The sequence below is a fragment of the Ambystoma mexicanum genome, chromosome 1p, assembly GCF_040938575.1.
Source record: "Ambystoma mexicanum isolate Mex_15411 chromosome 1p, UKY_AmexF1_1, whole genome shotgun sequence".
NCBI classification, from domain to species: Eukaryota; Metazoa; Chordata; class Amphibia; order Caudata; family Ambystomatidae; genus Ambystoma; species Ambystoma mexicanum.
This window is the reverse complement of record NC_090921.1, coordinates 65,406,104-65,432,621: the sequence shown is the minus strand read 5'-3', so window position 1 is coordinate 65,432,621 and position 26,518 is coordinate 65,406,104. Positions and strand designations below refer to the sequence as shown.

Genomic DNA, 26,518 nt, shown 5'->3' with positions numbered 1-26,518 from the left:
CACTCTGGCACCTAAGGGGAACACAAGAACAGCAAAGGTGAGCCAAGGGAATAAACAGAGGCAATAGTAACTACCCCCATAGACTTACCTGATTACCGCCGGGAGTACTATTCCTCTTCATGGGTCGGCACAGTCTCCATTGCATACTCGCCGTACCCTGGTCCCTAAGGGGAACAAAAGGACAACAAGGTGAGACGAAGGGACAAACAAGGGGAACTCTTCTCACCACAATAGACTTACCTAATTTTACCGCCGGAGGCATTATTCCCCGAACTTCATATTTTCTCTCCACACCTGAATAAGGGAGCAAGCCACAGGTTACATTCTGGCCCTATTTTATTGAAATGTGTAGGATAAGCCAAATCCTTACCTGAACTTCCTCAGCTACCACAAGGAACTCTTCGCTGGGGTCAAGCTGCAAACTGCAAGGAATCGGACAAGAGTGAAAGTCAGACATGTGACCTCTTACGAACTACATACTTTTCGGAGTCAATATTGTTCTGGAACTCACCAATTCCTTCGAGCCAGTGAAGCAACTCGTTATCAACGCGCCCCTGCGCTCAATGCAGGATGGAGAGCTCCGCTTTTCAAACCATCAGGTGAGACTATAAGAGGGGACATCAAAGGTGATCTGTGGGGAAAACAGGGGGGGTGGGGAGATTTACGCTCAACCCCACGGGTGGTTAATTCCCTTTCTCCATTTACAGAAGAATATTCCTACGGGCCAAGCAAACGAAGCTAGGTGGGCCAGTCCAGTCCGTCATCTCGGCCCTACGCGGCACATTGGTGGAGACCGCAGCTATCCAGTTCAGATCGAGCCTCTGTGGGAGCCAGGTGAACGTAACAGCAGGATGGTAGGAAGTAGGTAGGTGCTACAGAGTTGTGAAGAGGTAGTGAAGTAGACAAGGAGATAGATAGGTTATTCTTACTAGATAAGCAGGCATGGTCGAAGGTAGGTTGCATGGTTGTCCAATTCTTATTTATACCAGGCATGGCTAATACGAGTAGGAGTATAGTAGTTAGTGTAGCCAATGTTGCAATTATTTGAATAGGCTTGTTAAGCAAGGGTGTAACATTGTGCATAAGCTTGACTGGAGGGATTGGTACGGTAGTTATATCTCTACACTAGTAATTTGTCCGATATGGTAATACGGTAGTGTGGAGTAGGCAGATAGACGGCGACCGTATCAGAGCAGCAGAGGACCTGCAGGGCTTTGCTCTGGCAGTATGCCCATCTATTCTCACTGACACCAGGCCTCACCCCAAGGTGTAGACATGATATTGACACTGGTGACAGTGTACCTGTCACAAGCAGATGCTACAGGATGTCAGACACTGTTAAAAACCACATCCAAGCAGAGGTCGCTAAGATGTTGGACTTAGGTGTAATTGAACCCTCAACTAGTCCATGGTCCAGCCCAGTGGTCCTTGTCCCCAAGGCAAGTTCCCAAGCAGGTAACATGAACTGGAGGTTCTGCGTGGACTACAGAGGAGTCAATGCAGTCACCAGGACTGATGCACACCCATTGCCCAGGGCTGATGAGCTTGTGGACAGGATAGGTGCTGCCAAGTTTGTGAGTACCTTTGACCTCACATCAGACTATTGGCAAATAGCTCTGACTGAACCAGTCCAAGGAGAAAACAGCTTTCGTAACCCATGAGGAGCTCTACTAGTTTACAGGCATGCCTTTTGGGTTGAAGAATGCTCCTGCCATCTTCCAAAGATTAGTCAGAGGACTAGAGGCTTTCTGTGAGGCCTATCTAGACGACATTGACGTCTACAGTTCCACTTGAGAAGAGCATTTGACTCATTTGGATAATGTGTTGCAGACCATGAAAAAGGCCAACCTCACTATCCAGGCCACAAAGTCCCAGATATCCCAAGGGAGGTCATTTACCTTGGTCATGAGATAGGAGGGGGTCAAATCCATCCTCTCCCTAGTAAAGTACAAGCTGTACAGGACTGGGAAACTCCCTCTGCTCAAACCCAGATAAGAATTCTTTTGGGCCTCACTGGGTATTACAGAAATGCCACGGCACCATAGCGGCCCCTCTGACAGCTCTGAGATCACCCAAGCAGCTTAGGAAGGTTCATTGGACTGAAGACTGTCAGAGGACCTTTGATGGCTTGAACTAAAGTCTGTGCAGAGCATCTGTGTTGTGTGCTCCTGACATTTTATTGTACAAACCAATGTCAGTGACACAGAAATTAGAGCTGTCTTGTCCCAGTTGGAAGACAAAGGAGAGAACATCCCATCATTTTCAGTAGACAACTGAAAGGTAGCAATCTAAGGTGGGCCACTGTTGAAAAGGAATGTTTTAGCATAATTTGGGTCTGCCTTCAAGGTCCAAACTGATCAAACTGACCACACTCCTTTAAAGCGACTAATGCAAATGAAGGGTGAAAACCCCAAACTGCTCAGGTGGTACATTAGCCTGCAAAGGCTAGACTTCACTATTGAGCATAGGCCAGGGAAGAATAATGATAATGCAGATGGCCTTTTCAAAAGGTATGATGACCTTGTGGGAGCTTAGTTCACCCTAACCTCAATCTGGGGGGAGGAGGGTGAGATGCTGGACATTTATTGGAAATGTATTGGGGTGACAGGGCCTCCTTGTCTTTGTCCTATAACTCCTTAAACTGTGTATTCTGCTTATTTTCTGCACAGGAGTCCAGTTTGGGCACATGCCAATCCTCTTCCCTTTTGGTGAACAACACTAGGGGACACCCTTCTGGCACCCATGGGTGGGGGTACACCCTTGTACCCATTGTGTGTGCTTTGGGGCACCTGTGTGTTGCCCACAGAACATGATTTTGGGTTGTAGCAGCTACATGCTGATGTGACAGTGGTTCTGGCTATCCTCCATTTATGGGATACCTAGCCCCTGCCATAGGAATCAATGGATTCTTGCACAAAGGCAAGATGGACACTGGTGGCCACTTGGTTTCCTTTGTGTTACCCCCTTGTGTCACAAAGTCCTGAGAAGCTCTGGCTCTGTTCCCTTGCCCTGAATTGATGTTGGGTGGGAGGACCATATATGGCTCTGGGGCTGCCCCTACCAGATCGGTTGGAGCCTTGCCATGGGCTGCTTGTTTTGAGTACACCCTTGGTGTGGAGTCTACCTGAATGGAGTGAGTAGTTAATATGCATTCTGGCTCTGATGGTAGTCTCTTGCACGACTTTCATCTTGTTTTACACAATGTTTAGTGTCCCAGCAGACAGGGAGCAAGAGGAACTCGTTTGTAAACGGTCGTTGCTTGATCTTGGCTGGTAGTGGATGATCTTGGCTTGCAGGAATTCGGCTCGTTGCTGCACTGCTGCTAGTAGCATTCTCTTTTTGCTGAAAGAAACGAACGCTTCTTCATTTCCAACGACCAGCATTCAGAGCTGACAAGGGGCTTGTGCTTGTGCCCGTGTGCTTCCTGGAGGAGGCGGGGCTTGGGCTGCACACGTCACCTGGAAAAGGCAGACCCATCCACCCTCGTGGCGTTAAGCCCGGTGGAGTCAAGCCCACTGGCTGTTGTGCGGCTGTTGGCAGTCCTGCAGTCATGGCAGCAGAGGCTGCTGGGGCTGCCCTCGCCGTCATCTCCCAATCGAACGAAGATAGGCGCAGGCTGCGTAGCACACACTCTCACAGTGACCTCGAAGAAACGCTGGCTACGGACATTCTTAACAACAAAAGGTGTCCAGTGATGAAGAGTCCCAGAGGAAAAAGATGAAAACCGAAAAAAACAAGATTCAGGCAAGTCCCCAAAGCCTGCCCAAACTGATACTATCCGGAAAAAGCCAAGTGACTCTTACCACACAACTGGCCAACCCCCAGAGAGACCTCATAATGATCCCCGGGGGTGTGGCTCACACCGAAGATGTAATATCAATTATGGCAAACCCTGGACTCACCCCCCTTTTGGACCGCTTACCTGATACTCCCGGAGGGGAGACCGGTAAGGCGTTGTCTGGGGGGGTGGTTCCGGGCCTGGCCTTGGAGGGGTTTGGAGCCCTTGTGGGACCCGGGAGCCTCGGACCCCCCAGCGCAGTAGCTGGGGATGGTGTGGGGCTGCCCCCGGAGAGTGGGGCCGAGGAGGCGGGGGCGGGACTAGGAGGAGTGGCTCCGGGTCCGCTCCTCGCAGTGCAGGCCCAGATAGACAGCAGCACGGAAGACGATCGGAGGGAGCCTCCGGGGACGCCATTGACCCTGCCTAGGGAAACGGAGGTGGAGAGCCAGCTGAGAGAGGTGGGCAAAGGAGTTGGCGTGGACGCTGGACAGCCGATTTCAGCTGAGCTAAAGGAAACGGGCCTGGCAACCCTGTGTAGTAACAACTCAAAGAAAAGACTAAGGCCAATTGCCCGTGCACCGCAGGCTAGGATAAACATTTTTCGAGGCAAGAAAGTTCTGGTAAAAAAGAGCTGTCCTCCCGGAAACCAGAACAGCATGGAACTTACGGGAGGGGGGAGAGGACCCCAGTCCAAGATCAAAGGGGCAGAGAATAATCAACCACCTTCTCAGCCCTCGCTAATGAGCTTCTTTAAGGGCATCAGCAGGGGACGCTACACTAGCAGCGCAGAGTTAAGCGATATGGAAATACTAGAAGCTATTAATGACTATCCCCCCCTGTCGAAACACCGAAGGCTCGACAGACAAGCGGCATTTAATCCACCAAAAATGCCTTCTTGCCCTACTTCCTTGGAAACTTCTCCTAAAGAATTGAATAACTCGGGGGCTAAGGACCAACAGCCACCTCAGAGCACGAACGACCTACAAGACAGAAGGGACAAGGTCTCTTCCACACAAGATCCGGAAATTGAAGCAGCACCCGTAGAGGCAGACAGAATTCAAAACTTGGAACATATCCAAGAACTTCGAAAAGAAATGAAATCTACAATGCAGCACGCTGCTCAAAGCCCTGATCCCGTTTGTGATCGGTTGAACGAGAAAAGTAATCTCGTAAATAAGGAGAGACAACTAACAGGGCCTGTACCCACACCACCTGTGGAAAGATCATTAGGAGCCCAATCGCCAACGATGCCCACTCCAGCTACCCCACCTAGTGTGATCACGGCTTTACCAAAGCCGGTGGAAACGAGCCAGGTGGGAGCTACTACAAAAGAGACCAACGTGCTCTCTCCTATACTAGACTCTACACCTATTATGGTACCAATCATCTGCTGCCCAGGTGTCACTAGACGTGCTGGTTTGGAAGAAAACTTGCCTAGCACCTACCAGCGACCTGCACACAGGGGTCTCTCCCTGGGCAATCCAACGAGTACCCTTCAGCAAAAACCAACAAGTACCACAAATCCACTTTTTTTAACTCCAAGAAAGGTAACTGCTCAAGGGCCACCCCTGACGAAAGAGACCCCCACGAAAAAGCAGGACCTCATTACCATCATGTCGGCTATCACAATTGCATTAGCCCCCTTTATGAAACTTTATGAGGCGATGAACGAGACTTTGAAGGACCATACGTCACTCCAAGCAACGATTCATACAAAATTGACCTACCTGGAAGGATATATAATGGCCCAGAAGAATCGACAAACACAACCTGAGGAAAACTTTCCTCAAAAGTCACCAACACAGATCCTACCTGACTCAGTGACTCCTGGGGACGAGGGGCTGCGGCTGACAAAATCTGTGAATGGTAAGACAAACGAGAAGATAATACAAATCGATTTAACTTCATTAAACCTTCAGGCCACACTGCCCAAAACAACGGACCTACTGCCACCTAAAAAATTTACAACTGCGGCAGAAAATTGTAAAAGTACGGAGGTACTCCTAATCATTGATGAGACTGCAACTCTGCAGCCGGAGAACGCGGGCCAGTCTTTTAAGATCTTCACCAAAAAGGCTCTGGATTTAGACAAAGTAGTAACAATAGGGAAGAAGCCACCCGGAGCAAAGAAATTTCAAACAGCGACAGCTTCGCTAAATAAAAAAGCGACAGAAGTTCAGTCTTTCGCTACAGATGGGTTAATAACCGACTTAACTAAACCCCATACAGACGAGGACAAAAACACAGTTGCATACACACCAAACTCAAAGGAAGAGCTGATGGAAGACGAAAGCCTAATGAACCTGAGCCAGTATTTGGAAGAATCGGTCCAGCCGGTCACAAGCAAGACAAGATCCTCGCCGGCGCACAAAGTGTCATTTGGAGCCCTTCCGGAGTGTCCTATAACGAACGTATTAAACACCAGCAAAGTCCAAAGCCCGGATGTGTTCCTGAAGCTTGAAGATCGCCGCAAAATTGTCATAAGAAAAGAGGCGGCGGAAAAAACAAACGGGGAAAAAGAAAAAAAAGAGAGAGAGAGAAAAAAATAGAAAAATCGTTTGATAAACCTCAACAATCATCTGAAAAAAGGTTCTCTCAACTGCCCACTCAAACAAGCTCAAATAAGAAATCCAGTTTGCCACATAGAGTACAAGGTCGTATAGAGAATCATCGAAAAATGGGAACGAAACAAAGTACTTGTCAACCAATTCACACTCCCATAAGGCTCACGCCCCGGAACATAGATATCGCTCGCAAACAGAAAAATATAACAGAGGGCAATGACCAAAACCGGAATGGAGATGGCGACTAAAGTTGGAACAAATCAAAGGAAACTACGATGAAGTAGTTTTAAATAGAAGATCGGTGTTAACTTTGTTCCACTATGTACGCAATTTGAGGACAATAACAACCGACGACTTGAAGATTGTTGATCCAAGTCACAAAAATGGCAGAGCATTGACATACCTGCACATCTCATCTAAAGACATAAAAAACTTATTGATCAAAGAAGCAGTGGAACTACTTAGATTGGGATACGACCTTACAACGCAGAAGGAGAGAGGATCCTCCTCCATTGAGCCCTTACGAGTACGTCAAAGACAAGGCGAAGTGGAAATGACCCAAAAAAACTATGTAAATAAACCCGACACGTCCTACGTAAAGCTAAATAACGGAACCACGCAACAGACAGATGAAACACTAACACCACCGCCTGGTCTGAAAAAAACCATCAGGCAAGAGGTCCAACCTGCTCCTCGAGGAGAAAAGTCTAATACAAAAGCTGCGCCTGTGTCAAACCTTTGGGCCTGGTTACCGAAGGTCTTGACAGCAAAAAAAGCCTCATAGCAATACAAGACACCTCTACATGACGAGGAGCGCCGTCAAACTACAGTGTCCAATATAAGACTTGGCTCATGGAATACAAGAGGCTTTCAACATTTGACAGTAGGAGGTGATGTGAATTTGGGCGATTTCGATATCTTGTGTTTACAAGAAACATGGCTCACGAAACAACCGAGACTTGATGGCTATGAAATTATACTAGCTCCAGCAAAAAAGAGTATAAGAGGGCGTCCATCGTCGGGCCTCTTAACGGCTATTCGCATAGGCCATGGTTTAAAGCTGAAGGAAGTTCTGACGGCAAACCAGTCCTTGCTAACAGTGCTACTAACATGGTCACACAAACTGGACAGCAACTCAGAAAAGCAAACTTTGACCATGGCAATTTTAAACACTTACTGGAACCCGGCCAAAATCGAAACTGAAACATTTATGAAGGAACTAGAAGCGGCTATCGATGAAATTTTGGCGGTTCACCAAATTTCAACTGTGCTCATCTGCGGAGATCTTAACTCAACAACCCCCTCACAAAAACTCAAAAGAAATATGACTCCAGCAGATCAGAGAGGGGCACGGTGGGAGCAGCTAACGAACTCTAGAAAATTGCAAAATCTTGGGTTGGTCTTTCCTAATCCAGACCGCAAAGCAACATGGTCGAATGGAACGATAAAATCTACCATTGACCATATTTACACTACAAGAGCCTTTTTGGACTTGATTTCATCGTTCGAAGTAATCGAAACAAAGACCAGTGACCACAATCTGTTGGCCGTCTCTTGGAAAACCGTGAGTGAACCGGTGGAGACCCTAGACTTTGAACTGGAAGTGAATAGTCAGGGTAATAGACTTCGTCTTTCAGCCGAAGATATTAAGGAGTTGACGAACAACTATAAAAATCTCGAATCAGAGAACCGGATGAACAAGACAGATTATGGTCCACTACTAACGACGTACAAAAAACCTGGCTTAAAGACTCACTCACAATTTAAGGCTAAAAACCATACTTATGATACGTTGGTGGTTGAAAAGCGACGGATTTATCGGAAAGCACTGAGAAATGCAGCAAAACTGACCAGCGAGGAAGCTGAAGATGCAAAGCGAAATGCTAAAAACATATACAGCTCTTGGCTGCGTAGCCACCGATTGAATATGCACCAACAGGACGCTGAGGCAATTATAAAATCGATTTGCTAAAAAAACTCAAAAGAATTTTGGTCACTGCTAAACTCTACATCTTCGACTAAAAAAAGCATCATCCAAAACACTATTGGAGAGAGGACTTGGAGCAAACATATAGAGGAAACCTTTAAACTTCCAGACGTGAATCAGAGAACCAAAACCGTTGATTAAATCAGCACCTGAATTACTTTAGAGGACAAAGAAAAAATCCTCAAGCTAATAACGTTACTGAAAAATTCCAGAGCCCCGGGACCGGAGGGCATCACCAATATCGACTTAAAAGCGCATCCGGTCGCCCGGGCCACCTTCATGTGTAAAGTCTTCTCAAGATGTTCAGAGTTCAGATCAATACCAGCATCATGGACGACGGCCATTATAATGCCTATATACAAAAAGGGAGACCCTAACAATCCTCTAAACTACCAGCCAATAGCCCTACTGGATCCAATTGGTAAGGTATACACCTCACTGCTATTGAGACGATTTCAAGCCTGGGCCAAAGAGGCACCTTGCAATGACCATTTTCAATCCGGCTTCAAAAAGAACGCAGGAACTAGCGTTAACATCCTGACGCTGAGCCTGCTTAAAAGTAGAACGATGGAAGGAGGACCCGGGCTATACCTGGCGTTTATAGATTTTACCCAGGCTTTTGATAGGGTTGATAGAACACTTCTATGGAACAAACTTGAATCTTGGGCGTGCCCAAAAGAAATCCTGGAGCCCATTAAAGCCCTCCATGCAAACACCACAGTTAGAGTGCGACTAAATGGCAAAGGAACACTCTCATCAGCTATCAAGACAAGCAGAGGTGTAAAGCAAGGCTGCCCTCTAGCTCCCTCAATTTTCTTATCATATATCAGAGACTATCAGCAAACGGAAGCAACAGTAAGATCGTTTCCACCTAAACTGGGGGCGCTAAGAATAAGCAGACTCCTTTACGCTGACGACCTAATCTTGATTGATCAGACCCCTGTGGGCCTACAACGTCAGTTGGACAATCTCTTCTCCTATGTGACAGCAAATAATCTGGAAGTGAACAAGGCAAAGACAAAAATCCTGATACTAGAAAGAACAATAAAAAAAGTAGACAGCAACAAATGGTACTACCATTCGTCTCCGATTGAAAAGGTGTTAACTTTCAAATACCTAGGCGTAACACTGGACAGTTCCCGAAAAGACCTGGCCATGCAGGAAGTACTCCATACAAAAAGCAGGTCACTAACTACTAAAGGCAAAGCAATCGACCAGAAATTTGGCCGGTTTTCAATGATTCCAGCCTTAAACTTTTATAAATTAAAAGTGGTTCCCTCAATAACGTACGGAGCAGACGGCATGCTACAGCTACCCTCCTCCATTTGGCCTAAATTGGAAGCATATTATTGGAGAAATGTCCTTTGCCTACCTTCTTCTACACCGATCGCCTCTATTCGTAGAGAATTGAGCTTGCTGTCACTTCAAGGGTCAGTAAACTGCCACTCTCTAAATTTATACAGGAAATGTCTCGCTCCAGATAGCCCTATCCTGTTTAAATTAATCAAATTGGAGTTGGATACTGGCTCCAACAAGACGTTACAGACTTGGAAGGAAAACATGCTGTTATTGCTTAGTTCCATCGAGAGTAACGAAGAAGAATTGTTACTTAATTCATCAAAGATCCAAAGAAAAATAAAAGACCTAGACTGGATACAGACGTTGGATAAAGCATCCAAAAATAAATTGACGTCCCACTTACCACCGAACACAAAAGGGCTGAACGAACTACAGGGATATATAAAACAATTCCCGAATAAACAAGCGAGAAATTGCCTGCTAAGAGCAAGATTGAATTTGTTGCCAACGAATGAAATCAAATTCATAAGAGGCCTCTCTGACACCAGTAACTGCAGACTTTGCCATAACCAGAATGAAAAGGAAACGATACGGCATCTACTTCTTAGATGCACGGAAATTGGGAAAGTGAGGTACAGTTTTATGAGACATTTCGCATCTGACCTATCGCTGGAACCAGAAGCATGCTGGTGGTCAAGGCTGATCAGTGGCGATAGACCAACCTGGCTAATGGCGACAACGAAACTACTCCAATATGCCCTGAGTAAACTTGAAACCAGTCAGGAATAAGAACCAAATCAAAGGGCCGGAGGCCGGCTGAAGAGGTTAACTAAAAAGAGAAATTGAAACGCGAATGGAAAACTTTGTAAAAATCATTTATTTGATTGAAACAAATAAATAAAAGAAAAAATAAAAAAAAAATATGCATTCTGTTTTGTCTGGTTTTGGTTGTGAGACACAATGCCTGAGCCAGCCCTGACTGAAAATGGAATGCATTCAGTGTGGTCCACTGAATGGCAGGCGAGTAGCTCCCAATCCATATCCTGAGTTGTAGGTTTCTGGTGAAAAGCCTGAATGCCTCTGAACCTGATTGGGTGCTGCCTGCATGAATGCATTTGTGTACGATTGGCTGGCTGAGCCTCGCTCAACCTGTGTGAATGGAGTGAGTAGTCAATATGCATTCTGTGCTGTGAGTGTCTGGTTTTGGTTGTGTGACACAATGCCTGAGCAGCCTTGACAGAAATTGGAATGCATGCAGTGTGGTGCACTGAAAGGCAGAGGAGTAGCACCCAATAAATATTATGTGTTGTGGGTGTCTGGTTTCCGGTGAATAGCCTGAATGCCTGCGAGCCTGATTGGGTGAGGCCTGCATGAATTCAGTTGTGTGTGATTGGCTGGCTGAGCCTGGCTCAACCTGTGTGAATGGGGAGTGTTTAATATAACAGGGGGCCTCACACTCACCTCCTGGTCAGAAACTATAAAAAGCAACCTGAAGCTGAAGTCATCTTAAGCTTGCATCCTGGAGTCCAGCTGGAGGAAGAAGTCTGTGGCTGCAAATCTTCAAGCAATACGAAAGCTGTTGTGCTGACTCAAGGACTGAACCAGAGAGGACCTGGATAGGCAACCTCTTCCCAAGCTACGAGGAACATCATGCAACTGCTGCTCTTCACCCGATGTGTCCTGGATGCCAGTCCTGTGTGCCTGCCATCGAGAGAAGGGTTCTTCATGGGTCCAGAAGCGGAGTGCCTAAACCTCTTGAAGCCAAGAAGTTCATCTGTTTCCCCTAGAGTCTGGAGGAGTGTTTGTGACCGCTGGAAGCCAGGTTGCTGAGTATCACCCCGAAGAGGGGATACCCTGGCATAGAGCTGCTTGACACCCGGAGCTGAAAAAGTTCCAAATCTTTGAAGAATCCTTCAAGGGGCATCCTTGACACAACATCTGTCTACTTGTCCATGCCGGAGAAGGACTAGAGTCGTTGACTGCAGTGACCGCTGGTGGGTTTCCCATCACCAAAATCCGAATAAGGTGTCCCGAGGATCCAGAATTGGTGAGGGTCCACATTCCTGTTCATTGGTCGTGTCAGGTCATCAGAAGCCATCCTGACTGCTGTGTTGTGGCTGTAGCACCAAAGGTACGAAAGACAGTAAACCGCAAAATCCCAAAACCCAACACCTATTTCTGCCACTGCACCGGTTTCCACCGAAAGTCATCCAATACCACCAAGGCTCATATCATCTTCAGCCAGGCATTGTCGAGGTCCACAACAATTTTCACATTCGTGGGACATCCACAGCCAGAGTAACGACCCGCCAACGGAGACCACAGAGAAGACTGAAAGTGCTGCCTTTCCGACACTGCTTGGTTCCACAACATCGACATCCCAGTGACTCCTGCTTCCAAAGCCAAGAAACTCCACTACTTCGCCTGCCAAGACTCCGAAGGTACTATGATGAGTAACAGCATCTTCCATCCTTAGGAATCATCCAGGGGTCCCAGATTTGTCTGGGATCGTGTTCTCCTGTCGCTACCCAGGTACATTGGGGTAGTGGTTCCTGTAGAGAAAGAAGCAGAGTATTATGGAACATATGTGGACTGGGCTGTAATATACAATATTAAGTACACCTTAACTTACAGGGTGCCCAGGTGGGGAGAACCTCACACAGTAATAATAATAATAATAATAATAATAATAAATTAGCATTTATATAGCGCTTCGAACCCTCAGGCATCTGAGTGCTGCTTATTACTACCCGCGGTGTGTGGTGCTCATTTATTGACCTCAGAAGGATGAAAGGCTGAGTTTGGCCCTGCCAGGATTCAAACCTGCACCAGCAGGCTCTGTACAGATGTCAAAGCGAGCGCTCTACTCGCTGTGCTATCGGACCGGCTATCTACTTTAAAGAACACATTCTGCCAATGTTCCTAATCTAACCTGCCTTTCTACAGTAATGGCTATGCCATTACCCAATGCTTTATGATTCCCATGCTTTTTAATAACTACCAGCAGTTGGTGCATTCTAAATTGAATCTAAAGTATATGGTGGAACCACATGGATGTGAATATAATTATCATTATTAGTATAGTGTTGACTGAGTACAAATTGTGTTATTTATTGATTTATATATTTACTTGAAGCTTATTTTATATAAAACATCTGAGGTAGAACATGACAAAGTGTGTGGACATTCCTTTGTAGGGGCCTGTGATATCACTGTACTTAAGAACCAGCCGGCATCACCTCCTGAGAGTCTCATCCTTTGGTTGCTCATCCATACTACTATATAGAGATCCTTGACTGGAGTGTTCTGTGCCTCGTCCCCAACTGTATAGGGGGCAGAAATACAGATACCATCTCCAGTCTTTACAGCTTTCCATACATGTCCTCAGCAGTTGTTAAATGGTGTGCCATATTGTGTGTCACTTTCTAGTTGTACCCGTGGATACCTTACTTTCTCCCAAATGGTATTCATCTGCTCCTGTATTATCGTGTCAAGCCAACTTTGCCCCCCACTGCTAACGTAATCCCTGCTGTCTGCTTTTCCAGGGCATATATCCATTTACCTGTTCCCGCTGTAAGGGAGGGCAACACCTTCATCAGGTTGTTGCTGTCCTGTGTGGCCAGGGCCCACAATGCACTCTCCCTGCTCCCTTCTGCAACAAGGTGAACTGTGTTCCTTTCTTTGTGCTTTGGGGCATTCTCCTCCCTTTCTTGCCTTTTGCTACCGCCATTTGCCTGAGATGCATTCGGAGCCTGACGCCCCTTGGTGTTACTTCCCCCTGCTCCTCATCTGTCTCCCATTCCTATCCTGCCGGTTCTGCTTCCACCTCGGAAAATACTGAATCATTGTCCACACTCTGGGGGTGCCCTTCCCTATGCGGTCTGCTCTCTTGACCCCTCCCTGTAATGAGGACCCCCTCGTCTATCTCTATCTTATCATCCTTAATAACTGTGCTGTCCATGTTTACAAGTATCTGTCCTGCCTTCCATGTATCGGTACCTATCGCCGGGCATTGACCTTCCCCCTTTCACTTCTCTGTGTCACCCTTGCTAGCTCCTCCTCTGTCTTCTTTAGCCCTGCTTCAAGGTCGCTGAGTGCTTTGTTTCCTATCTCCATTATGAGTGGGTTTCGTATCTTATCTGTAGTCCCCTCTTGTCTCCCCTGTTTGGGTTTGGTGTGGGGCAATCAGCAGGGATTTGTATATCCCACGGCAGGATGCAAAGGATACGTTTTGGGAAGGGGGGCTTTGGGCTGCACCTGTGTCTGAGCCTGTGTCTGATTTGTCCCCTCTGTGGCAAGGAGTTGCCCGGTATCCTGTGCCAGTGTCTTACTCCCTCTCTCCATACTACCATCAGGCGCGTCTTCTAACTCTTCAAACATTTTCCATAATTCAAGTATACTCTGTCTTTTCTTGAAATACTTGCCTTTATAAGTTGACAATAAATGTGTACACATGAACTTGAGGGTATTTTTTATCATGCATGTCCTCCACGAGCCACACAGTAAACATCTTACCCTCTGTCCTCTGTCCCCTGTCCCCATTCATGGTGGTACTTCAATTTCATGTCCCTATATTGCAGGAACATTTTGCACATGAGCTCTAAGAGATTACTCATCTATCTTTCCTATTCCAACCTTACTCCTGAACAACAACAACAAACCTTACAACAAGACTCCCAAAAAACCAATACCAACAAAACTTCCATTGGTCGATCTTGCGGCACCCCCTTCTCCAAATCTCCAACACAACAAAAACCCAGTGTATCTCTGCACAAAACCCACTAAAAACCCCCTCTAAAAACTATTTTCCCTCAGTACAATTGCCCCAGAAATCCCCATCCCCAACACTTTTCACACACACATCGGTCTACCAACGCCTCACTCCAAACACTCCTCTTTACAATTTGTACAACAAAATCAACTAAACACTTATTTACACAATGATTTATTTTTCCTCCTCTTGCCTCCTTCATTTTAGGGTGGAGGTATCCCCGGTCCTCTCCGCTACATGACCCCTACTTTAGTCTACACAACGCTGCCTTTCCTCTTCCAGAGTATCTCAGGGTTCCAATAAGGGACATTATAACAGTTTGTGTTATGCACATTGGCTCAGCACCTTATTGGCGAAGGACATATTCCGGTGGGAACAAGGTAGTGTTGAGTGGGAAATACTGTTAAGGCATTGACTAATTTCAGAGGAGGAGTCTTTTTGTCAATTTTGGAATGTGGAACCTGAAACCTTGAAACACCTCCTGCTTTACTGCGATGCCCTGTTATCTCAGAAAATGTTATAGTTTAAGAACTTTGTTTCAGACCCCTCTCGTGTTGACAGCAAATCTTTGTGGCAAAGATGTCTAGGGGGATTCCCTACTTCTGTTGAGCTTGCATAAAACATTTTTTTTCAGAGGAATGAAACTATCAATATAAGTGAATGAAAAATGGAAAGATCTTGGGGGGCTTTCCATTAACTTCGTTTTTATAGTATTCTGGAAATTTTAAGGGAATTCTAAACATTGATATGTGAGATATTGTGGTATTGTTAGGCGGTCCTCTGCACACCAATCCACTGCACACCAGAACACTGCTCACATTTCCCCAACACCTCCTTCCAGGGTTCGAGGCTCATGTGATTCGGTTAACCCAAAGGACCGAAAGCTCCGTACCAGGTATGGTGTACGGGCTCGATTGCAACCCTTCCTGCACTGGCAGTTGCCCTGGAGAACATACAGCAGAAGGGGCGGCCTTACATCTCCACGTCGATCACGTGATCCAGAGTGGCGTTCCTCACGTGACCTTGGTGGACGTCACATGACCCAGAAACGTCACATGACCCAGAAACGCACAGTATATAAGGCTTGAGACACGGAACACTCATTGCTTCTCAGCTGTCTTCAGACCCTGTTTGGCGTTACGTTTTGCTCTACTGTTTACCTTGATCTCGGAACTCTATCTCGGACTCCTTCGGATACTCCTTTGTACCTTTGCTTGGAACTGTTTACCTGTTGCTGGATTTTGGACATGACCCTGACTTGCCTTTGGATCATCCCTTGGTACCTTGCTGAACTCCTACGCCATTTCCCTCTTGGGATTCAAGTCACGCCTTCAGCCCTACAGGTGGCTTATCCTGCATCCACGCTAATCTGCGGTTCTACTGTTCTAGGGACCGCCTCACCTGAGTCTCGAACCTCTCTCCTAGGTTTCCTGGGTTTTCCTAACACCAGATAGGTAAGACTATTCAGATCCTTTGGTTAACGTGATATATATTGTAATTGCCTGGTACTTAACCTCATTCCTTTTTGACAGCAGCATCGGTGTTCCAGAGGTTCCGAGGATCCGGGAACTCACATCTCCCACCTGTGGCCCCAAAGGTCGCACAGCGGGTTTCTTTTAGTTCCCCTGTGCGTCACTTGGGGACGGAGGTTTCAACGGTCTACACGACACTCAAGTCAGAACAGGTATTTCATTTTATGATCTATGCAATTATGTTATTTTGAATGTTTGTCTTAAGTAAATTGTAGGACAATTTTGTAACAGTGATTTTAACGTTTTGTAGTATGTTAGTTAATGTATTGGATCACGGTTGTAGGTCAAAGTTTCGAAAACAAAAGGATCGAATGCCTTTTGTTCGGCAGTCAAAGGACCGAAAAAAAGGATCACATTTTTTATTTTTTTATTTTATGGGGGGGATCCCCTCGAGCCCCCTGTTTTCTTTATTAAAAACACTTTTTTACCAACCCAAACTAAAAATATATATAAATAAATAAATTAAAAAAAATTTGATCCTTTTTTTTCGATCCTTTTGTATTCGAGCAAAAGGTCATTCGATCCTTTTTTTTCAATCCTTTTGTATTCGAGCAAAAGGTCATTCGATCCTTTATTTTCGATCCTTTGACTGGACACCTTGGATCACATGAATTTGATCAATTTGTTCATAACTTTTAACCATATACAAAAAAAAGGAGAGATTTTCAGATTACTCGCTGCTTTGGAACACAACGTTGATAATGGATTCTCTGCCCTTCACTGGAAGGCAAAAGTATTCACAGCTGCAGATAACGTGGGACTGTCCTTCCACGATGCACGAAGATGCTTGGCTTGGCTGCAGATCACAGTGTCTTTTGGACCATGAGATGCTGACTGAGACTGGCGCTGTGCACGGTTTCTATGACATAGTCGCTGCAGCCATCACAATCTCATCTGGGGATGCTCACTTTGTTGGTGGCTGCAGATACACTGGAGATGCCTTGGAGTTCGGACGAGTAGAACGGTTGGATGCTGAACATAGAGATGTGCAGGATTCTGACGAATCCAAGGTTTGTCATCCCTTCTCCAATATGGGGAGACCTTTCCCATGGTGCCAGGGTGGTGCGTCCAGAGTACAATAGTCCCCCTGGGGGTGGTGCACAGAGGGAGGATCACATGGGGAAGGAATCCCCCTATTGGTTGGGAACGATCATCACCAGAGAATGCAGTATGACGCAGCTTCAATACACTTAACCACTTGTCCAATCCTAAATCCTCCTTCAACCTCTCTATAGATAGTTAATGTATTGTCTTGCCAAGTCAGTCAATCCAATATACATAACAAGTCTGAAAGACCAGAAAGGGCAAATGATTGTACATATGGATTGGAGACCAGCACTGTGAAGAAGAAGATCACCAGGAGCCCAAGGATCACTATAGAGAAGCAAAATGAGCGGTCTAGTTTCTCAAAACCAGTGACTGGCCCAAAGTGTAAAACTATTCCACGCAGGAGTTTGAAAGTAGCTCAGCTTGAATATGGACAGGAGAGAGCGGTTCTCCGACGAGGAACAATGGTAGTCGTGTAGAGAAGCATCAGACATGAGCTACAAGGGAAGCTTTACCGAGAGAAAAGAGAGAATCCGAACATGGCCCACCAGGAGAGTACTACTCGGGTTGCCACTGAGTGAATCCTCTAGGCATCCTAGTCTCCGATGAAGTGCAGGAGAAAGAGAACACGGAGCCGAAAGGCGTTGTAAGACTGGAGAGCCGCTGCAGACCCTGCTTGAAGCTCGAACGGTACTGGAGCCTGGCAGAGGGATACAGCTGCCCGGGATCTGCTGATACCTGCGAGAAGGAATGAATATCCGGTATGCAGGGTGCCCGGGAGGTTCTAGAGGTCAGGGGAAGCAACCATGTGAATTCAAATTAAGAAGCAGAGGGTCTGGGACTCTGAATGAGTTGTATACTTGGCAGGAGAGTGAACCAAGGAGATACAACGCAGCCATGCAAGTCTGGAACCTGCACCCAAGTAAGAGAACAAGAGGGTCTGGGACACTGAACAAGGCAGGAGATACGATGCAGCAGTGTGAGTCTAGGGCACGCACCCAAATAAGAGGTCAAGAATAAGAGGGTCTGGGAACCTGAATACAAATGAAACAAAGCAGAAAGAGTGATATATTTTGGCAGGAGAGTGAACCAAGCAGGTACAACACACCAGTGTGAGTCTGGGACCTGCCACCACATGAGGAAAAGAGGGTCTGGGACCCTATGAAAGAGAGAGAAACAGTCCAAGAGAAAACACTGGCCTGGCAGGAGAGTGAACCAAGCCGTGTAAAGTATTGCGAGTCTGCTGGGACTTGCATCCACATGAGCGATTGAGAGCAAGAGGATAAAGAACCCTGGATCTGATCAAAGAAACCTACTCTTGATAGCGAACTGTGCCAAGTGCTAGGATAAAGGGGCACAAACACAAGATGCACTACCTTGCGAATTAACCAATGAAATGTTTTACTTTGAGGAGAGATCATCCATGCACAGTTACTCTAGATTATTAGTGTTGGGGACAGAGGTAGGCTTTGAGACACGGCAGTGACATACTTTTCAGTTTGAGACTTTCTGACAATTTCACGAGCTTTCCTTGAGGTAGAGAACCCCCTCTTAGCTTTAAGGATAGAGAGGCATTTTCCCAACCCTTTATTAATAAATAAAGGTCTATACCCAAAAACACGCCACCATTGTGTCCGAGCCTTACTTCTGCACCCTTACAGGATGCAGTGCTTCTAAAAGCGATCCAAAAATGGAAAGTATAAGTCAAGTATAATAAACTAATTTTGGTACAGCATTAGTATCTTATTACTAGACACAAAAGAATAGGATTACCCTAATAACACACCCCATAGCTCCAATGAATTGTAATGAATGTGTTGAACCAGTGCCATATAGGTGGTCAGCACTATAACTTGCGGGAATGAGTAAGGGGGATGGGGCACCCAAAATGAGGGGTGGGGCATACACAGGACAAACAAAATACTGCCATAGCATGGGAAGAGACTGCGTGTGGAATTACGGGAGTGGGGATGTCCTTTGTATATTTACAATCCAAAGGGCCCACGTATAATTAGCACTAGATAGGGATGGCCTATTCTAAATAGAACAAACTCAACAGCAAATATCCCCATGTCTGGCAGATCCCATTCCAAGCACATGCTCAACCTTCCACAGGCCAGGGCGGTGGGGGAGCAGAGCTCATGCAGCACATCACTGGCAGACTGAGTCAGCTGCAACCTCACTGGGTGATGTCAACACAGGGCAGGAAGCCAATCAAGCGGGCACTCAGGGATGGAGGGGAGGTGGACCTGATCTAGCGATCTGTTCGCAGGGCTATGAATGCCAATCGGCAGGTGGTAATGTGAACGGAAGCTGAGCTGAGTGGCGTTTCTGGAGGAAATAATCACTGGTAGGTTTTGTGTCACAGGGAGCTGGCCAGCCTTCAGAATATCAACTACACACACTGTGAAGGGCAATATTCAGAAGGCACAGTGTGACTCTCTCCCTTCCCACCAGAAGCAGGGTGTCTCGTGTCTCAGTCGCAGCAGACCCGGGGATCGAACCTTTGGTGCTCTGCGTCGCCTTGCTTCCAAGACGAGCACATTGCCCCAGAGCTATCGTCCCGATACATTGTTCAGGGATGGGTGAGAATCAGTGTGGCACCACACAGGAGGGATGTCTTGGGATATTGTTGATCTGGCTGCTCCTCTCACGTTTCACTACCATACGCAAAGCACTAAGGATATGACATAACGCAGCCAATGACTGTCCTGGGAACGATGGAAATTATGTACATTCTAGCCGTAACAGTTTCAAATGCTTGACTATTTTACCCATCCTATAAAATGAATGATCGTTGTACACTGTCCTGTTTGCTTTGTGCTTACCCATCTGTAATGTTACTTCTTGCCCGGTGTGTGCTCTTTTTCACTACAATTTTGTATATGGTGTGATCAGAGGACTCCTGTATACAGAATTATGAGATTTGCTTGCGTGTTGTACTGTACTGTGTTACCTTTTCTCTCTGATATGTCAAACATGAGGTCTACACATTAGTACATGCTAGTGTTTATAACTTGTTAGATGTTTATAGGCCTCCTCTACATGACACCTCTAAACAGTATTTTTTAAAGTTATATTATTATTGCTAACAAAACAAATGTTGGAAAGTCAACCTAGAACTACCATTCATTGTGCAGGGTACATAAGCGGCCAAAAAAAGCCATTCTCTAGGCTCCTCTCTATATTCATGTATTAAGCCCACTTGAAGGCTGTAGAAATACACCCAAAAAACAGTGGAACAGCACAAAATGTGGGGGCCCCCTTGCAAGCCATGGTCAGGGCCACCTCCCCAAGCTCCTAAACATAGCTGTAGAGGAGCAGGTAGACACTTTCTCACTAGTTCCCACCCCCTCACCACCGTCATACTGGAACAGTTGGAGAAAAGATGTAAATGGGACCCCCTGTGTTGTTCCCATACCACATTGAGTGTATGAGAGACGTTATGTACTCAGACAGCCATACAGAATGTACCCTCACGTTGAGCCAGTGGAAGGATGCCGCATGGAAGGAGGTCAGCATGCACCAAAGGACATCATGGAGCATTAAGTGAGGCTGACAACCATAAAAAGTTATGTCATTAAGAAGATATATGAACCTATGTTAAAACAATATGAGAAGACTTAAGAGTAACAACGTAACTGAAGCACTAAGCGAAACATGACCCTAAAAGCTAAAGTAATCATGACTACAAAGAACATGAAGTTACGTACTAGTCAATAACTGTAAATGCACAGTAACGCAAGATAGAAGAGGCATATAGAAGCTTGCTACAAATGTATATGTAACGTGGCTAGGACGGCCATGATAGGAAAATGGACAACGATTCATGTCAGATTTAATCAAGCTACCTCAGAAACAGACAAGGTTGTAGAATCAGGAAAGACAGAAGAATAGTTCTGTGTGCAGAACCAACAATGAGACAAGGATGGCCCAAAATTAAGGATGCTATTTTAAGAAATAAGTACAGAGCGCAAAGGGAGCTACATGGATAAGCTCTGAATGTGGGACATTCCTCATAGATTGAAGAGGAAAACATCTGCAAGAGCCAACTGTTGGTCAATTAACCGTGTACAAAGGGCATATGAGATAGAGTGAGCAAGTCTCTAAAGGCCAAGAAGAGCAAATGCAAGCAGCATAATTAAATCAAATAGCAGAAAATAGTATGTCGAAATGGACACATTTGTGGTCTGCTAAGACATGATTTCAAAGAAGAGAACAAGGGCTATTATTGAGCCTCAGACGAAGATAGCAGTGTGCTCACACTCCCTTGAATGTTCCAGGCCAGGCCAGTCTTTCTGGACCTCCTAACATCACAATCAAAGTCCTTTGACTCCCTTCTCTTGACCAGCCTCTTCAATATTGCATTGGCCTGAGAAACACTTGCGTCCCCCAAGGCTCCACCTTTGATTATGGCCCCCTCGCACATCACTTCCAGAGCCATTTCGAAAATCCCTTTGCTTTGTGTCATACTTTTTTTTTATTTTTTATTTTTTTATTTTAATTGTACCAATTAGTTTATAAATAAACTTCAATTACAATAAACAATCCAACTTTCACATAAATACACATGATCCACATAATCCAACTTTCACAAAAGTACACATACATCCACAAGAAAATAAGCAAACAGCACAACAACAAATACAAATACATTCTTTCAATGGAGGCAGTCTTTCTCATTAAGGCTGATCCTCGCTCAGAATATTTTCCACGAATTCACAGACTGCACATGTAAGTGACACGTTTGTTCCAGATAGTATGCAATACCACCATTTATCCATATCCTCGTCAACTGGAGCAAAAGAGCCAAGATAGCCAGTTCGTTGTTGTGTGATTTTAGAACACTCAGTGATCAGGTGTTTTATAGATTCAACTGTATTTTCACAGAACCTACATAGATTGTTCTCAATGTTGGTGACTCTTCGTCTCCATAGGATCTCCTTAGTTGTGTATGCGTTCAAACGCAGTCTCATAAATTGATTGCAGTGTTTTCTTGAGGGAAATTTTTGTAGATATCTGGGTAAGCGGTCTAGACAATTTGTTAGAGGACCTAAGTCGATCAACGAAGGTAACAGATTTCTTTGTTCTAAGTTCTGTATCCAATTCCACTTTCTTAGTTTCTGTTTCGCAATTTGGGGCGTAGCTATCAGAGTTTCCCACGTTATGTCTGCAGTATCCAAAATAATTTTTAGGCTGCTGGACCAATTTAGCATTATACTACAATGTTGTTGTTGAGCTATATTTGCAAAGATTTTATAGGCCAGAGCCTGATCCTTTATTGACATCTTCCGTAACATGGCCAACGATTTCCAGACAACTGTGTTGTACATTGATTCAAGTCCAAGTTCGTATCTTATAGAATTCATTGAGACGCCCTGTGGTAACTTAAGGATACGTCTCCAGAATAGACCTTCAAGGGTTGGCCACAGATGATAATCTAGGTTCCACCCGGCCACAGCTCCAAAAGTGATTGAAGGGATAACCTTTTGTATATAAAAGGTTAATACAGGTTTTAAGGTGAATTTCCCATATTCAGCGTGAAGCTTAGCCCCTTGCAGTGTGAAGGTCAGCATGCGTTGTTTGAGATCACAGATCCAATCATGTTCTCTGATTGAGGTGTTATAAACAATGCCCAAGTATCGAATGGATGGTGCAAGTTGAATCTGTAGTGCATCAAGATTCCATCTAAAGTTCTTGGTTAGTCTTTTGGAAGCATTTCCGATCGACATGATCTTTGTTTTCCCCACATTAATTTGCAGCGAATTGTCGCATAAGTAGTTTTCCAATGCAAATAAGAGTCTCTGAAGACCAATTGGTGTTGCGTCCATTAGGAAAATGTCATCCGCATATATTGTCCAACTAATGCTGTTGTTATCTATCCTTGGGGGAAAACAATGTGTCTGTGTAAAAGCTTCGGATATATCAGATATGAATAGTTTGAATAACAGGGCAGCCAGGGGGCATCCCTGTTTGACTCCATTATTTGTACTTATTTTATCAGTCAGCTCACCAGCTTCATTGATTCGCACTCTGACCGAGGTTTCTTTGTGGAGAGCCATTATAGCCATTATAGGCTGCAATAATTCAGGCGGACACGACCAGGTCGTCAATTTATTCCACGATTTTGTTCGATCTAAGGAGTGAAAGGCTTGTTTCATATCGATGAAAGCAATGAAGAGATTTTTGCCTTGCTGTAAAGCGTTTAATTTCAGCAGATTTAGTATCGTCAGGTTCACTTCTGTTCCTACGCCTTTGGTGAAACCTGTCTGACGTATATCGAAGTGACCGGAACACATAGCCCACTTTGACAGCTTCTGTTGTAAGAAAGACGCGAATATTTTATCCAAGATGTCCAAAAGGGCAATTGGTCGGTAATTAGCCGGATCGTCGCGGCTACCCTTTTTAAAAATAGGAACTATGATGGCTGAGTTCTACATCTTTGTTGTGGCAATTATTTGGAATAGATGGTAAATAAAGGTTGTCCAATGTTCGTTGTTTGCTTTTAATGTGACATTGGAAAGGCCATCAGGTCCGGCCGCTCGAGAGTTTTTTAGATGTCGAATTGCTGTTGATATATCTTCTCTTGATTCAATTACGTTCCAAGACTGGGCTGCTTCGAATCTTTCATCTCTCAGCCGGTTTGCATTGCTCCCAAAGACCTTAGCAAAATGATGTTCCCAGATGGCCTTAGAGATACCATGATGGGTCTTTGCCTGCTGGAATATTGTTTTGTTATTTATAATGTTCCATAAGTCTTTCGTTTGATGACGAATAATGAGCTTCAGAATTAGTTCTCCTTGTCCTTGGTCTCTCATCGTTGTGAAGCATTTCAGCCAATTTCGGTACTGCGCCTTTAGATGTTTCATTTGCAACAATTTATTTGGCTCTGACTCTTTTTTTAGTTTCCTCACGTTGAAGTTGTTTTTTTTTAGAGACACCATTGGACTGAATTCATATTTCTTTAAGTAGGAGCAGCTGTTTGAATGTTTGAATTTGATTTGAAAATCTACCAACAGAGCAGTGTAGTTTAGTTTGTCACATGGGGCTATCTCTTCTGAGATTATCATTTAATTTAGATTCCGCAATTGCTTGATGTTTATTTTTAGTCTATTGCCTCTTTGATTCACCTCAATTTGCTGATTGAAAAACTCAGCATTTCTAGGCGGATATGCTTTTAGTGTTAGTTTGAGCGGATTATGGTCACTGCTTAGTGATTTCAAGACCTTCAGCTGTAGGATCTCGTTTAACATGGTGTTTGATGCCCAAATATAGTCAATGATTTCTTTTGTGCCATCACGCTGCCATGTGATATTCGGGGGGCAATCCCCTTTGGTTTGACCGTTAAGATGTGGCAGTTTCTGGCAATCATAGCTGAGTGAAATTGATAGCCTCTACAAGTAGAGTAGGCTTGATGCTTGAATTTTTTCATTGTTAGGTCATCATCAAACCACGAGAAATTCAGGTCTCCACATAGAATCACTTGTAGGTCGGACAACAACTCCATGTTATCATCAATCAGTTTTGTTATCGATTGAATGAAATGGGATGAAGAGATCATAGCTGAATTCCAGTAGGTGTTGAGAAGTAATAGATGTTTGAATGATACGTTCGGTCTCTGACTATTTTCAAGGATTGTTCCTTGCACAAACAAATTTGGAGAAAACAATTTAATAATCTCCCATCCTGAAGCGTTGTTTATCATAGTCAAGAGACCAGAGAATGGTCGAGCTAACTGATTTTTTCCAGCCGGGTTTAATATGATTGAGTATCCTTCTCTGTGAGGCGCCTCCCGCAACCATGTTTCCTGGAGACAAACTGCAAAGTTCTTTTTCATAGAGATATCAAAACCCTGGAACAGGTGCCGGAAACCTCTAGTGTTCCATGATAAGAGGCCATTTCCATCCTCCTGATTGATTTGCAATGGCTAAGTTCTGTTTGAGCGATTCTGTGTGGCAGGTTGAGAGAAGACATTTTGGTTTCCGACTCGTCTTTCTTTGATGTTGAATTGTTTTCTTAACGCTTCACAACGTTGTTCATGGGTTTGCTCTGGATCGACTGGCACATCTTTTTCCGTTTCCTTCTCTTCGCTGTTTTGCTTCTATTGTCAGGTCGAATCCATATGACAACAGCTTGTCTTTTGCAGCGAGCAGAGTATTTTCCACTGCATGGGAAGTGATGTGCAGATAAACCATATCGAGAGAGTCCTCATTGATGTATTCTACGATAGCTATGTCGTTAGATGTTATCGTTCTTAATGATGGAAAGTTGTGTACCAATCGCATTACATTTTTGCGATTTAAGTTGACTTCATTTGCGTCAGAAAAAATATTCTCGAGTCTTATTCTCCAGAGTTTTTGTTCCAGTGCAGGTTTCACAGACACAGTTTCTTTAGCATTCATTTGCTTTTGCTTTTGCCATTGAGCTGCCGTCATCTTCGGATTTAGTTTTGAGGGAGTCCATTTCTTTTGTTGTGCAGCAACATTGTCATCCTTTTGATTGTGGATTTGTGAGGTCTCATTAGAGAACTTGTGATTTGCATTCACGCAGATCTTCTTTCTTTCACCTTCCTTAGGTCTTTCAACTTGATGGACTTTTCTCGGGCATTGAGGAAGTTTCGGGACCGGACAGCAACGTTCGTCTTCCTGTGCAGACTGCTGCAATTCATCAGATTCAACTGAATATGTGGACAGGTCACATAAATCGGTAACACTTACATCGGTTGTCTTTGTATCAAAGTCGGATTCTAATCTTTGTCTTTTATTCGGATTTGGAGGATCTACCACGCTTCTTTTTGATGTTTCTTTCGGCACTGAATTTCCGGCAGGAACAAACTCAAAGTCGTCCTGTTGGGCATTTGATGGATTGCGTGAAAAAAGACCTAACTTTAGAGGAGTAGAAAGATTCCTCACAAACTGTTTTGTTTTATTTCTAACATTGCTCGTTTTAATTTGCCGCTTGTTTGCTGTTTGTTTTTTGGCTGGAGCTTTTGTGGATTTTTCACATAGTTTAGTTGTGATCGAGGGAACAAACAGTTTTGCGGTTCCAGTGAAAATGTCGAAAGAAGTAACAATTCCTTTGGAAGGCGGTACAGGAGCATGGTTTAAAGATTGAGCTTCCACCGCAACCGGCTCAAGTAAGTTAATATGACGTGGGACCTCTCCTGACCCTTCATGTGATTTGTTTGAAGAAGTATCGTTAAGCTGGACTTCCGATGTAGAGATCAGTTGTGGTTCAGTGAACACAGTAGTTTCACTATTTGTCTTTTCGAGTTGAGGTGTGTCAGAGCTCTTGACGGGGGCAATACTGTGCGTAGAGATGTTATTTGCACCACATTGGGTTACATTTGGCCTGGTTTTTGCATTTGTTCTCTCTGGACGATGTGGGAGTCTCTCCTTAGGGGGACATTCCATGTCTACCTTACTTCGGGAAAATGAGTGGCGACACCACTTCATAATTTCTAAAATCGGATCCATTTGATCGTTTTTATCTGTGTGATCCTTCATAGCAATGTCTCTAAGTCGGTTTTGCCATTGGAAT

General features: G+C 44.8%; 1 protein-coding gene across 4 annotated transcripts in view; it reads right to left on the bottom strand.

Moving 5' to 3' along the window:
• LOC138566157 (extracellular calcium-sensing receptor-like) overlaps positions 1–26,518 on the bottom strand; it is a 578,577-nt gene that overhangs the window by 415,949 nt on the left and 136,110 nt on the right. The window contains exon 3 of one of the 4 annotated variants that reach the window (XR_011301859.1): positions 10,581–12,180. The exons of the other annotated variants lie outside the window; for them this stretch is intronic. The gene's annotated coding sequence lies outside the window, so the exon portion shown is untranslated. Of the gene's footprint in view, positions 1–10,580; positions 12,181–26,518 lie in introns of those variants that run through there. 4 annotated transcript variants of the gene reach the window in all.